The sequence below is a fragment of the Convolutriloba macropyga genome, chromosome 13 (genome assembly GCF_964194025.1).
Source record: "Convolutriloba macropyga chromosome 13, txConMacr16.3, whole genome shotgun sequence".
Lineage (NCBI taxonomy): Eukaryota > Metazoa > Xenacoelomorpha > Acoela > Convolutidae > Convolutriloba > Convolutriloba macropyga.
This window is the reverse complement of record NC_134480.1, coordinates 45,058,888-45,073,703: the sequence shown is the minus strand read 5'-3', so window position 1 is coordinate 45,073,703 and position 14,816 is coordinate 45,058,888.

Here is a 14,816-nt window from a genome sequence, read left to right as displayed (position 1 = left end):
TCCAATTTTGACCAAAATATACCCAATTCTTGACAAAAATCAACCAGTTTGTGCTGAAAATACCCAGGTTCATCAGAATATTTCGATAAATTACCCAAAATTCGAAAAAACATACTCAAATTTTTTCCTAAATTTTTCTAATTTACTCCCATTATTCACACAATTTTGTAATTTCAGAAACTTTATTTGTAGTTTCAAAATCTTTATTGTAAGTAAGAAATCTCTCACGTAATCCCATTAAATTTGTTTGGAGGTAAATGACATCTGCTTTGCGAAATCTCCTAATAACAAATCTATTGTGTCATCTGTTATTGATCATAAAAATCTCACGTGAGTAGACAATTAGTCACTATGTTATCGTCACAATTAATCAAAACATTACGATTACATCATAGTACGTCACAATGACGTCATTATATTGTCATAATTACGTCATTTTTAACAAAGAACTTTTCATTTTCGTTTATTTTCATTTTTCTGATTTACAGAATTGATTGCAGTTGAGTACAATAATCTTTACAAATTCGTACAAATATTTTATTGCATTTTTTATTTTAACAACTTTTACTCCTCCTTGCTCACTTCTAATCTTACAATTTATTTTATTTCCAGAGATGTCTCGAAAACCGGACCAAAAAGAATTTTGCAAGTCTTGCGATAAGCTTATTTTGAAATCCAATAGGAGCAGACATCAGAAGCGTCACGCAAAAGTTTGCTCACATTGCAACCAGTCATTTCCGGACGACGAGAAACTGCAGAAACACATTACCTCTGCAGTACATGCCCCGTCTCTGGTTATCAAGAAAAGGTACCAGCTGTCCCTTATCCTTCTCTACATATTATCAACTTCTCGATCACAAACGAAACAGTCACCAACGTTCAATTCCTAGCACCTACGAGGACGTTGACTCATCTATCTATGGAGACTCTCCCTCTCTTCATACTGAACTTCAAACCGTTCAACACTTTCTGCGAGACTCGGTTCTTGAATTGTCCAGAAAAAAGTGCATAACTTCAAGTTAGTCGAACTCAGCCATGAAACAGTGATTGACAAATTGGATTTAGTTTACAACAATTTACCCAGTTCAGCGAAAGATAACATTTCCTTTGGTTTTGTACTTCCAAGTGTGCATAACACTGACAAATTTTGATACTTTTAATTAGCAGAAAACAACCCCGTATTCATAAATCCCATTGTCTTCTCTGATGACTCAGATCTCAGTTTTATCAAATCGAAATTGAAAAGTGAAGAGTTTCTTCTTAATCTTATTAGTCAGCAACCAGATACGAAAGGGAAATTTTTTTGTGTTCACAACGTTACTTTCTTTGCATTTCTCCTGATTGGTGTTCCTCTTGGCTGCACTCAGCAATTAATTTCACCATCTGTACTGAGGAATCCTTTAATTAAATGTTTTGGTTTCCGACTGCGAAATAAAACCTTACCAAGACAACTTGTGCATGTTTCGTGCATGTTTCGTGCATTGGCATATGAATTAAATAGAAGCGTTGTTCTACAGCAGAATACAGAAAAGTTGACTCATATGTCTTTCTCAGCAACAAGGAAAGATGGCAACAGCTTTCCAGGAGTACATGAAGATGATATTCTTATTCTTAAAGAGCCGACGGACGGAATCATTCAAGTTTATACCATTTTCATTGACGATCAGTCTGAAATATATGCAAAACTTATTCGTCGATCCTGCTTAAAGCGCGCACAGACAACATCTTTGTTAAAATATGATAATCATATCTGTTGGACAGCGGACATCAACAAGTTCCTCAAAAAATTCCGCTGCTGCATATGCGATCAGTATTTCGACAGATCCTTCAACCTATTGCGACACATGCAAAATTTCTCCAAAAACATGCAACACAAATATACAACAGGAGTCTATCAGTTATCAGAAACTGTTTTTGAACGTTTGGGAGATGCAAAAAATAATGTTCCGCTCGATTTGAGATTGTTTTCTCGTCTTATAATATTCGATTTCGAGTCAATAACAGTCCCCGACAATACAATCCGAAACACAGAATTGACGCCGTGGATAGGAAAACATGTTCCCATTAATTTGTCAATAACTTCGAATCAACTCACCCAGCCGATTTTTCTTTGCAACGAAGATCCACTTCAACTAATCCGTAATTTTGTATCCAGCTTGACTAATATAGCAGAAAAAAGCACAATTCTAATTAGGGAAAAATTACAAAACTTCATTTCCTGACTTGAAGAAAAGTATTGGCTTGCTCGAGATAAAAATCCCCAGCGAGAGAATGAAGGAATCGTCAATGATGAAGCAGAAACTGGCGAGGAGGATGAAGAGGATTCCAATTCTACTAGAGACCGAAGTGAGCTCAATTTTCTATCGTTTTTGAGGCAAGATTTGGAGAATTACTACAGTACAATCCCCGTGTTCGGTTTAAACAGCTCTAGGTATGATTTAAAGCTGAAAAAAGAATATCTTCGGCATCATCTCTTAATAGAGAAAAAGTTGTTCCCAAAGTAATCCGAATGGGAAATAAATATATTGGGATGAACTTTCCTGGTTTGCAATTTAATGACATTATGAACTTCCTGGGAAGAGCTAAAACTCAGGATAACTCCCTCAAAGCTTATGGATCCAGTGAAGAGCAGAGTTTTTTCCCTTATGACTGGTTTGACAGTGCTGACAAGTTGAATGAGACCCAACTGCCATCAATTGAAAGTTTCTGGAGTAAGTTGAAAAACCATAACGTCTTGTCAGTCGTTTACGATAAGTTCATGGATTGCAAAAGAAGAGGAATTGAAGAAAAGGAAGCTTTAAGGAAGCTGAAATTAAAAACAGTTCCCAAAAATGCAGAGGAAAACTACCGGGAACTACAAGCCAATTGGGAAAGGGAGAACATGAACACATTCCATGATTTTCTCAAGTGGTATAACAACAAAGACGTCGTGCCCACTCTTGATGCGATGACAAAAATGATTCAATTCTACCACTCAAAACAAATTGATATGTTGAAACTGGGCTATACGCTTCCCAACTTGGCAAACAGAAATCTCCATTCATACACAGACGCTGCATTTTTTTCCGTTCTCAGAGCAAGACAAGGAATATGATAACTATATCAGAAAATGGCTGACGGGAGGACCCTCGATTATCTTCACCCGATATGCAAAAGTTGGCAAAACGAAGATTAGAGAGTCCGAAATTGTGGGCAAGTCTATTGTGGGCTTTGATGCGAGTCAACTATACCCGTTCTCAATGACCAAGGAAATGCCAACAGGACTCAAAATTGTTCCACGACGACACTGCCAAGTTTCACCCAAAAAGGAACTGGAGGAGTTTGTTTGAGCAGCAAGTAATCGATTACTTGCAGAGCTTTCGTCCAGAAGGTTTAAGACACTCACAGTTCAGTCACAAAAAAACAGAAAAAATTTGAAACTTATTTTGTCGATGGCTTCTGGTCTCGTTGCAACACAGTGTTTGAGGCAATGGGATGCTACTTTCACTTTTGTCCCTGTCAAGATGAAAAGCCGTTGTTATTTGAAGATATAGAGAACGGATTAAAAACACGGGAACGAGATAGTGATCAAAGAGAATATCTGCAGGGATCAGGATACACGGTTATTGAAAATTGGGAGTGTCAGTGGAAAGAGTGGAGGATGGAAAACATAGATGTATTTAGAGAGTTCAACAACATGAAATTTCCATTTCCGCAATCCCTTTCCAAAAATGCTCTTATTGAAAATAAACGAAGAGATTTGTTTGGAGTGGTTGACTGCAGCCTCGAAGTCCCCGAGCACTTTTACCCTCATTTTGAAGACCTTCCTCCTATTTTTAAGAGTTGTGAATTTGGATGAGATGACATTGGGGACCATATGAAAGAATTTGCTGAGCGACACAAGTTATTATCAAAACAACAAAAAATTTTCATTTCTAGTTTCCAGCTTGACAGAGGACCAATCATTACACCCCTTTTCTTATTTTATCTGGAAAAAGGAGTGATTCTAAGAGACGTTTTTTGGTTCCTACAATACACTCCCTGCCGCTGCTTCCAGTTCTTTGTGCAAAACGTTGACGCGCGCCGCGAAGGAGAGCGAAACAAAGAGTCAACAGTCGTTGCGGAAACCATGAAGCTCATAGGAAACAGTTCATACGGGTATCAGATAATGGGTCGTAGCCGGCATACGACCACAAAATATGTGAAAGGTTCTCAAGTGGATAAATTTATTAACAACAGATTTTTCATGAGCTTAAATCAGCTGCCAGAAGAGATTTACGAAGTGGAGTTAAACAACACACGTATCATACATAAAGAACCATTAATAATTGATTTTTTTATTCTGCAGTACGCTAAGCTTACAATGTTACAACTCAAGTACAATTTTTTCTCCACTTTCTGCGACAAAAATAAGTACGAACTCATTGAAATAGATACCGACAGTCTGTACATGGCGCTTAGTGAGGAAAAATGCGATAAAATTATTCAACCAGAAATGCAATCGTTGTGGAACTGGATGAGAAAGAGCGACTGCAGTTATAATTTTGCAGCAAACTCAAGCAGCAACTTTTTCCCACGCGAATGTTGCAACAAGCATGCGAACTTTGACAAGAGGACCCCCAGGCTTGTTCAAAGAAGAATTTAGATGCTCAGAAATGATTGCTTTGTGCTCAAAAATTTATTGCTGTTACGATGAGCAATCAGATACTGTAAAATTATCCAGGAAGGGCTCAACAAAAACAATATCAAGGAATTCTTAGCCAAATACATTAAAATATTGTTTGATGAGGAGCGAGTATATTCGACGAACCGAGGATTTCGCGTAATCGGCATTAAGAAAGTATGCGCATATGAACCCAAAAAAGCGGGATTGTCATACATTTATCCCAAGCGTAAAGTCTGTGAAGACGAAACTCACACTACTCCTTTAGATATATAACTAATTTTCTTTAGATTTTGTAAATTTCTTGCCTTCTTTCGCTTTATATATTTTTTAATTCACTGTTTACCTCACAAAATGTCTTTTGAAGAAAACTCATTGTATAAATTAGCTGAATTAGATATAGATAAACATACAAATAATTAAGCGCAAAATTTACAAAACGTAACACAAAGTTTTGAAAAACATTTGCATCATTTTACGGATTAATGTTTAAACAATTAAAGATTTTGGTTGTCAAAACTTACAAATCATCAGCAGGGAACTTCAATATTTGAAAATCATTTAAATATTTAAACGAGATTTTAGAAAATAATACATTTGCAAAATAAATAGCATATAAACCACAGAAATCTGAATCTTGGAGTTTTTCCTGTACTAATGAAACAAAGTTTTCTTTTGTCCTGATGCCATATTTTTCCAAAACTTCTCCCATCGAATCACCGTAGAACAGCTTATCATTTTTATCGGCTAGCAAAATCCAGTGGGAGCCCGGTTGATTAGATGGATCTGTTGATTATACAAAACGTGTTTATAGGTAATTTTTTTGGTCGAAGATCAGCAAGGAAGGAGCCGAGATATTTAAACTTTAGGTGTGGCAACCGGTGGACAGCATGTAAGAGTTGTTGGTTATCCAAATTTAGTAACTGATCACTCCTTATCAAATGCAATGGAACTTATACGTTCACCACTAACAAATAATTCTACAGTTTTGGTCAAATTGTTAGCAAATTAGAGCTCTAAACGAACTCCTACTCCAAATACATCAGGAAAGTGCATTTCGACAATGGCCTCCTGTGTTGAAGTAAGATCAAAAAATAACGGAAAATGGTTTTCAAAATCCTTGTATTGAATGTTAGGACCGTCATCATCAAACTTGAGTGCTTTCATCGTTTCAGCATAAGCCCTCACACGATTTTCCGTTTTCAATTTAACTATAGTTTGATTCCCAGGCACAATTTTAATTTGTCGAAGGCCAAATTTACGAAAATGGAACGGACTCGTGTTGTATGTTAAACTGAACTCTTTATTCAGATTCATTACAATATTAATCATTCGAATTGGTTTGTTTGAAAATTTATTTTCTTGTATAAAATGATTCTGTCCATTGGGTTTGATAAACGTTTTTGGAAGTTCTTCATTATAGTAAAGTATGGCAGTTTCTCGCAGCAGTCTGCTTTTGAAACTTCTCATCCAGTTATCTGAGATTCCTACCTGTCTAGTAAAGAGGCAAGCTTCCAAAATTGAAGCCTCAGAGTTCAGCCCACCAGTATCGATCGTATAGAATGCTGGAGATGATGGAATCAATTTCAGTCTGAGATTGACATTTGGGAGAAGCAGAGTTTCACAGGCAAATAAACCTATTGCTGAGGGACCATAAAATGTTAATTCATCTTTATCTTTTTTAAAACAGTATCTCTAAATGCTCTTCTTGAAAAAATTATTTGGCTCAATCTCGTATCGATATCCTTGGCATTGAGATTAGCTTTCCTTCGTTCCTTTTGTCCCTGAAAACTCAGCACAGACAAAAACTTGATGGGCGTAAAGAGAGTTCGCACTTTGAACTTGTTCATTGTTTAGATAGACCTAAATATTAGAGAAAAGCAAATAAAGAGCATTGTTTACTAATAAAATTCCTTCGGCATTATCTAAACATGTTCGATCTCCTTTAATAACCCTTCCTCTGATGAATAACCGAGAGGATCGCAAGTCAGTAAAAATATTACGATCAGTTTCCAGTTGAAATTCGGTTGTTGATTCGTTTAAGGAATTTGTTGAAAATGTTTGTTGTTCATTGGACCAAAGATTGGGGTCTAAAATTGGAACTTTCCCGAAGAAGTCTAACATAGAGTGAGACAAAAAATTCATTTGCGTTTTAGCCGACCGTTTTTTATAAAGATAATTCAGGAAATTATCAAGATTTTTTTCTGGAAAAGTAAGGTTAGCTGAACTTGACCAATAGGGAAGAAGGAATCAAGGTGTCCAGCTGCGTTTCTTAATTCTACATGTATACTGTGGAAGTTCGATTTGATTACTTTATGGAATCTCAAGTGTTCGAAAGAGCGATAACTCAGAAGCCGAGATCTCTTAAAAATCTTATTGTTATCTCGGTGTCTGATTGGGAAGAATCTTAGAAGCGGACATTTCACATCACCAACTGAATAGGGTTCAATTATATCCAAGTAGAGTAAAACTGTATGTGTTCCAGTAATGCCAAAAAGGAAATCTGCCGTTGCCCAGGATTTGGTATTGTATAATCCTTCCGAATAAGGCATAACAGGTTTCTCAGCTTCGACACCCAATTTAGAAAGCCAAACTTTTGCTGAAAGATACATTTTGCGATCATCTACTGCAAAAAGTTAGTCTTCAACTTTTTTTGTTGAAGTTGATAGAAAATTGAGAATCTAAGTTTTTGGGATGTCGTGCTTTTTTGAGTGTATCTCTAGGACTCTTCGCAAATTCTTCCATAGAGTTAAAACCTGCTGGTTCAATGGCGAAGACACGTTCCAATTTCTCATCGTAGTGAAATTTCATCAATCCTCCTTCAATGTTATAACATTTACAGGGATATGATACTTCGACTAATCCTACTTCCAATGATCCTTAAAGTTCAATTTTGTCGGAAAAAAAATTAGTGAAAAAGCTATTGTATTTTGAGGGTAAACTTGAGAAGAAGCGTTGGATATCAATTCTAGATAAAACGAATTCATGATGTTTGACTGTTCTGTGTAACGTTTGTTTAGGAAAATGATTAGTCAATGTTCTTTAGAGAGTCTTTGCAAACTTTTTGTTGAGTAATACTTTGTTTAGTGTTTTTCCTCTTTTTTATACCCCCAACACCAACGTGTTTCCGTATTGTTGAATTTGCAGTCCTCTTTACTGCTTTTTTAATTAAAGTCTGTCCTGATAAAAACACCCCCAATTTCGGGAATTGCTGACTCGATTACATCTCGACCTGCCGGTAAAACGTATTTCCTGAGAATGGGAAAAGTTGTCCTAGCGACTGTTCTAGCCAAGACGCCAAGGCCACGCCCCCGCTGACGAGGAAGTCCTTAAAAATAAGGTAGATTGTAACCGTCAATTTTCTAGTGCGACTAATCGAAAAATGATTATGCAACTTTTGACAATTCTTGTTTGTAAAAGATTCCATCAATGTTTTCACCTTTCTTATCAAGAACAAAATTTGTCGGGAAGGGCGCTAAAGAGTTTATTTCTCGAACTAGGAAAATTTCATGTGTAAAGTTAGGCTTATATCCTTTTGCTCTCTGCCAATGCCAACCTAACTTTATCTCCTACTTGAAACTTGGGCTTTGTATTTTTTCGTAGCTTCATTCGCTTGTACATGACATTCAAAAGGTCAGCATTCACTACATCTTTGGGCGCCAACCCAATATTGCAATTGGTTCTTGAATTAATAATGTAAACAAACATTTGCAGTTCTTTGATGTAGAAAATTGTGTCGTTTTCTTCCAGGTAACGGTAAATTAAGTTCTTCAGGGTTCGTATAGCGCTTTCGCCAAAACCTATTTTTGTTTTACTATAAGTGTGATTGATAATATTTGACTCCCACATCCTCGCAGAATTTGGCCGTATCTCCAAAAAACTCTTTTCCTTGATCTAGCCGTAATTTTTTCGAGAAATTGAGCTCGCTCTTCTTTGAAAGCGTTTTGATAAAAGTTGTTTTCGCGGCCTCTGCTCCTTTTCTCCACAATAGTTCCACTCGCAGCTATCGAGACAAAACATCTACAGTAACGAGTAAAAAGTTGATACCTCGGTTCTATCGTGATAGTTTATCCATTTGAGCAATATCCAAGCACCAAATCTCGTATCAATAGAGCGAGCATGCGCAATTAGCCGGGGAAATTTTCGTCTGATTCCTTTGTACTTCGTATAAGAGTCTTTTAACTGTAAAAATTCTGTAACTTTCACGCGACTGATTCCACTGGCTTTTGTTAGGTTGTTGATAGAACCGAAAGCAGCTGGTCCCCTCTGGTTATACAACTTCTGCATTTTGTTTCTATCTGAAAAAGTAATTGAACCAGTATGAGCCATACTGTGTCCTCGAAATGTTGTTTTTAACCAGATGTGGTCTCAGATTCAGAACTTTAAGAATTAAGAAATAATTTTGATCAACTGGAGCGTTTTTCAATTTAATTGAAAGAAGGAATGTTTTTATGTCAACTCCTGTGTTAACGTTGTCGACAATAATTGTATTGGATAGTGACATTTTCAACCGTTTGTTTTCTCTTTCAAAGTTTACAAAGTCTCAGGATAGTTCTTATAGTGAAATTCCAGGTCTGTCTTAAGTTCTTTAGGCAGACTATCGGTTTTTTCGGAACTAACTTCTTCATTTGCTTTTTTGATATCTGGGAAAGCTGTTCCTTCTTTTTTATAGACCTTGCTGTAGGGTTCCGATAGTTTCCTTTTTCTGGTCTCCCACAGTTCTTTTGGAACAAGAACAAACTTTTTGACCTCACTCGTTGAAGAAAGTTGAAAATTTGTTCATACAAGGTTGATATATATTAACTTAATATTGTTATTCCAGCTTTTGAGCCCAAAATAAGTCTTCTAGAACTTAGGGTTGTTGATTTTGATGTGAGCTTTCTAAGTTGGTTTTTGGAAGCGAGCAAACTGATTTCTTCTTACTCCTGTGAGGTTTCCTTCAATCAAGTTAACAATAGAATCACAGAAAAAATCTGATGAACAATTTAGGACAATGTAGAGGGAAAGCTGATTGAAATTTCTTGTTGAGATTCCTAAAGAGTTTCAGAGTATAATAATTCTGTGCGTTTATCATTAATATCACTAATACGAGCACAACAGTTCGGTACAAAACAATTCTGAGGGAAATGAAGCTACATTTGAACAATATCTCAACAAATCAGGTGTAGATGGTCTCAAATCAATCATAAGATGACCATATGGTTCTTGTGTAGCGTCATCATACCACTGCTTTAATTGTTTTCTCAGACCCAGTTGTCTTCCCAATATGTCAATTTGCTGCATGACTCTGGGTGATTTGAACAAAACAACTCACCCAGTCTGAAGCTCGGCATCACGTCCAGTTTTGTTTTTTGTGGAAGAGATTATGTTTGATATAAACACAAATCAAATTTCGATGTCTGCCGGTTGTCGCAATTGCGTTGAATATTTCGGACTTTGAAAGAATGTCTTATGAGTCATCGAATATCAGTAAAAATTTTGTGCCGTCAGGGGGTAATTTCTCAAATAATCCAAAGTCAACAACCTGAAAGAATTCTATGTCTGCAATTGATTTCATCAATGTATCGTAAATTGTCTGAGAGTGCTTATAAAAGTTTAAAATTCGATCAAACGAGGGTGGAAAAGTTTTCATTTGGAGCATATCATTATTGAAAACAATTTTTCCAGATCCGGAAGGACCAACAAGATACATAAGAATGCGTTCCTTTGTTGATACGATCTTGTTTATTTTATGCTCTGGGATTAGGAAGTTTATAACCTACAGTACTTGAAAGAATAGCAATCCAAACTGTTCGTTCGTCACCATTTCTGGCAAAAATAAGGTTGATAATGGAAAAAAGAAGAAGTATTAAAACAATTTAGCACATGAATATTGACAAAAAAGCTGTTCTTGAGCAAGTGCGTCCACAAATTTTCCAAGGAGATCGTTCCTGATTGTTATTATCGAAAATAAAATCAGCTGCTTGATTGTTATGATCTGTCATTAGAGAGCAACTGATTTTTGTTAGTGTTTAAGAAATAGCGATATACACTTTGATTAAATGGAATCGTGGTGACAGTTTCAGAAAACAACAATATGCAAGACCTGTTATATGTCCCAAGAAACAAAAATTCAATGTGAATTAAAAAATGAAACCATGTAACAGTACCCGGGGCCGATATTTAGATTTGTTTTCAGGTATCCCGTTGCATCATGAAATGTGGCTTGTAAAAATTTTTGACGAATTCAAAAGTTTCTCTAACTTTGAGTCATCACCTCCTATTAGTCCTCCAAAGGGAACTTCTCAGTTGATTTTATCTAGATCTACATTATTATCAAAGCGCCGAACAGACAGCCGAAAAATATTTTTTCCTTTTAGTATTTCCAACGTAAAGTTGACTGATTTCTTTTTCGAACTCTACAATTTCCTCAATAATCATATCAAGCAAATTTTCTGACAGAATTTATTTCGAAAAAATACAAACATCACATACAATTTAAAAATTTACAATTATCTCTATGCACTTTGCGATTTTGTCTGGTTTTTGACTTTGTTCAGCAAAGAAATAATTTCATCGCTCATTCGATGTAATTTCTGCAACTCCCCAATTCTGACCGAAAGGAAGCATTTCCTCCTAAAACTGTCCTTTTCAGTCCTTTGAGTGGAGAGCTTGATTGTGAAATAACACCGATTTGGATCATGTCGGAAAAATGTTCTGGTCACACACACTTTTCGTCTGGCAGTCTCACTCACCTCCCAGAACACATCGAATTTTGCTGTTTCCTCCACATCAGTTGGTTGGAACAAAGTTTCGTCAATCACCAACTTTGCAGGTACTTCCGTGGGTTCAAATTGTAGTGCTTTTTTAACATCTCAGGTAATTTTTCAATGAAAATCTTCAATTCCCAGACCGACAGCATCAGAAATTGATGCAGAACAAATTCTTTTTCCACATTTTTGCGAAAGACTTTCATGTGGGTCCAATTTGAGTTTGTGTTGATAGTCTCCACTGGGATGCTGATTCGAAATTTCCGGTTACTATATTCTTGGAAGTTCCAACAGTTGCTGTTTCCTTGGTGATTCTCATTTGGTTTGGATTCAGTGTCCTCAACTTTCACATTGATATCATTAAATAAAGAATATATGCTGTCATAACGCTAATCAAACTGGGAAGAAGGAATAACTGGTTTTCCCTTATGGTTTCGTTTATGGAAGGGGAAGGCGTATGGTTTTTTGTGGTCAGCTGAGACTAAACTTTGATCCATCTGTGGCGTAAAAGGGTGAAGTGCGTAAACATTTTGAAAGCAAAAATAGGAAAATTTGGATGATTAAGACTAACTGAATATTGTAAGTGGAAATAGATAAATGACAAAAATACACTCAAAAATAAGTTCGATTTACTGAACCAATTAAATTTCAGTAAGAACGAGAACTCATGGGAACAAAAGACTTCGTAGCCAATGAGATCTTATAAAAGAAGTCGTAACCAACGGGATTTGAGTGTTATTCATGACGTAATAGTTATGTCATTTCAATTTTTATTAATATCACGTGACGCGAAAAATGATGTCACATGAGGGAGAATTCAGCTGAGAAGATAAGCAACTGTTAAGACTTATATTGGAGAGCACCTTTAGTTCGAGAAAAGAACTTTTTGATGAAGTGATTGGTTCTGATCGTTGTCATTTTCTTGGATAGGAGGAAGAATAAGGTCTTGGAAATTGGGTAGCTCGAAGGTGTCTGATTTTGTAGAAAATGAATCAGCATGCTTGGAGAACATGTCTTCTACCCACCATACACCGTAATGATTTATATCACGAGAGTACGGGAAAAATACCTTTGCTGTCTTTCAGTGGTTGAAATCCTTGTTCTTTTCGAATTTTCTCAATGGCTTGAAAATAAGTGAGGAGAGAAAGTACTGAATTGTTAACTTTTTCTTCGGCTAAGTGGAGGTTATGATGTCTAGCAGCCTCTAAAGTTCTCCACAAATCTTTTGGAAGTGTTAAGCTAGTAGTCTGTATTTTTATGGTTACTCTTGGGCAATCCACCTCAAAAGATAATTCGATGTTGTTATCGGTTACTGTTGTTTTAAATTTCTTCTTTGTTGGGAACGAAATCTAAATCAGAATGAAGTGTCCAAAGATAAGATGTTGAAGGAAGTAAGGAAGAATAGGAGTAATTTGCATTTTTTCAAACCACTTATGTTCAGCCAAGACAAAACAAAAAATGAATTGAGAAAATTTATTTGTGGCAAATCATTCTAAGGTCAAAAAAGTTTTATGATTGGTTAAAAAAACTAGAATTGTGCTTTTCGAAATATTAAAACGACATGTTTTCCTAAAATAATCTAAGTACGTAAAAAATTGCTTAAAAAAGTTCGAAAACTGTAAAATGGAAAAATAGAAAAACAAAAAAAACAATATATACATTTTTTTTGAAAACCTTGTATAAAGGCGGTAACTTTTGAATCATGTGAAAAACGACATTTTTCAATAAAAAATATTTTAAGTAAATTAACATTTTTATCGAAAAAAAATTTTTTTTCTTTATTAATTTAAAAAATTCGAAAAAAAATGAAAACTATTTTTTTTCGAAAACTAACAAATGGAAAAAAGGAAAATATCAAATTATGCGTTTTTCATCAAAAACCTTATGTAAAAAACGACATTGATGAAAATAGGCTATGTTTAATCTTTATACATAGGTACGTCCTTTTACCCCCCCCCCCCCACACACACACACACACACACACACACACTTGCTCACCCTCTACTACTATTGTTAAATAAAAGAGCAGATTTGGGGATGAATGAACTAGAAACAGTATAAGTGTCACCCGATCGTCCGGCCATTTTTTAAGCTGTTATATTTTTGTCTTTTTTTCTCAACTTTAATGCTATTGATGATTTTTTGTCAAACACAGTAGAAAATTGCTAATATGTAAAACAGCTGACATTTTTATCATTTCATATCATTTTTGAACCCGACGCAGTATGGTTGCAATCACAATTTTGTGCCTTTGTTTTTATCAAGCCTTTCATTTTTTTATCTCAATTTCCAGACCTTTCAAGTTGCGACTCATTACAACAGGTCTGGGACAATTTCTGCAGATTTTTTTGGGCTAGAAACATCTAAATGGGTCCATGTGAAATTTTGGGTTTTTAAATATAAGAAATCGGTGGTATCGTTCTTTGTTTTAACAAAAGATGATAAACGTTCCTACAATTTTCGTTTCGATCAACTTTTTTAATCGGTACTTGACATAAAAAAAAATTTTCGTTTTTGTAGTTTTAAACGTAGGAGAAATTTGATATATTCTGAAATTCCGTAGAGCGCACAATAGTCTGAAAAGAGATTATTGGATGAAGATGACAACTTAAAATATTGTCGGAAAACTATCACAGGTTGAATAGATAGTTGTCTGCAATCTAGCCAAATTCGAGGACAATCGGTTTAGTTCCAGCTATAGTCGAAGACTTCGCTCAAAGGTACTTGTAGTACAATCAGTACTCATTCGTTTCATACCAAAAATCTATCCAGGAGAATGCTTTTATGCCTCCAATTTGTCAAGAACGGTCTTTAAATACTTCCAGACCTAGACTACGACAAAAAAGACTATAGCAGCGATGCTTTCTTCCGTTTGAAAAACGATGACATCCACTCTCCCATGCGTTCAATAGACGACACCGAATCTCCCTTGCGTTGAACAAACGGCGTTACCGAATCTCTCTTGCGTTGAAAGAAGGATGAAACCGAAACTGTCGTAAAATGAAAAACAACGATACCAAATCTTTCTTACGTTCAATACCGAATCTGCCGAACAAAAAGAATACACCGAAACTTTGTTACGTGAAAAACAAAACATACCAAATATTTCTTGCGCTGGTACGCCCAAGTCTAGGTCTTCGGTCAATACTGCTTACGATCAAGACTGCTCACTACCGAACTTTTGTGTGATAAAAAACATTCTGGCCATAAATAGGTACAATCGGACTACACCTCGTTCAAATTTTAGATATGATATTTTGCCGTTTTCAAACTTTGTTTCCTTACTTCTGCCTCGTTCATTTTAGGTGAAATTTTTCTTGGTTCAGAAACAATCATATTCCGGCTGTGCAGTTAAAGATCCTAAAGTCCTAGTGCCTGTTAAAATTTATCCACCCAATCGACCAAAAATGAGTAAGCTAACAGTA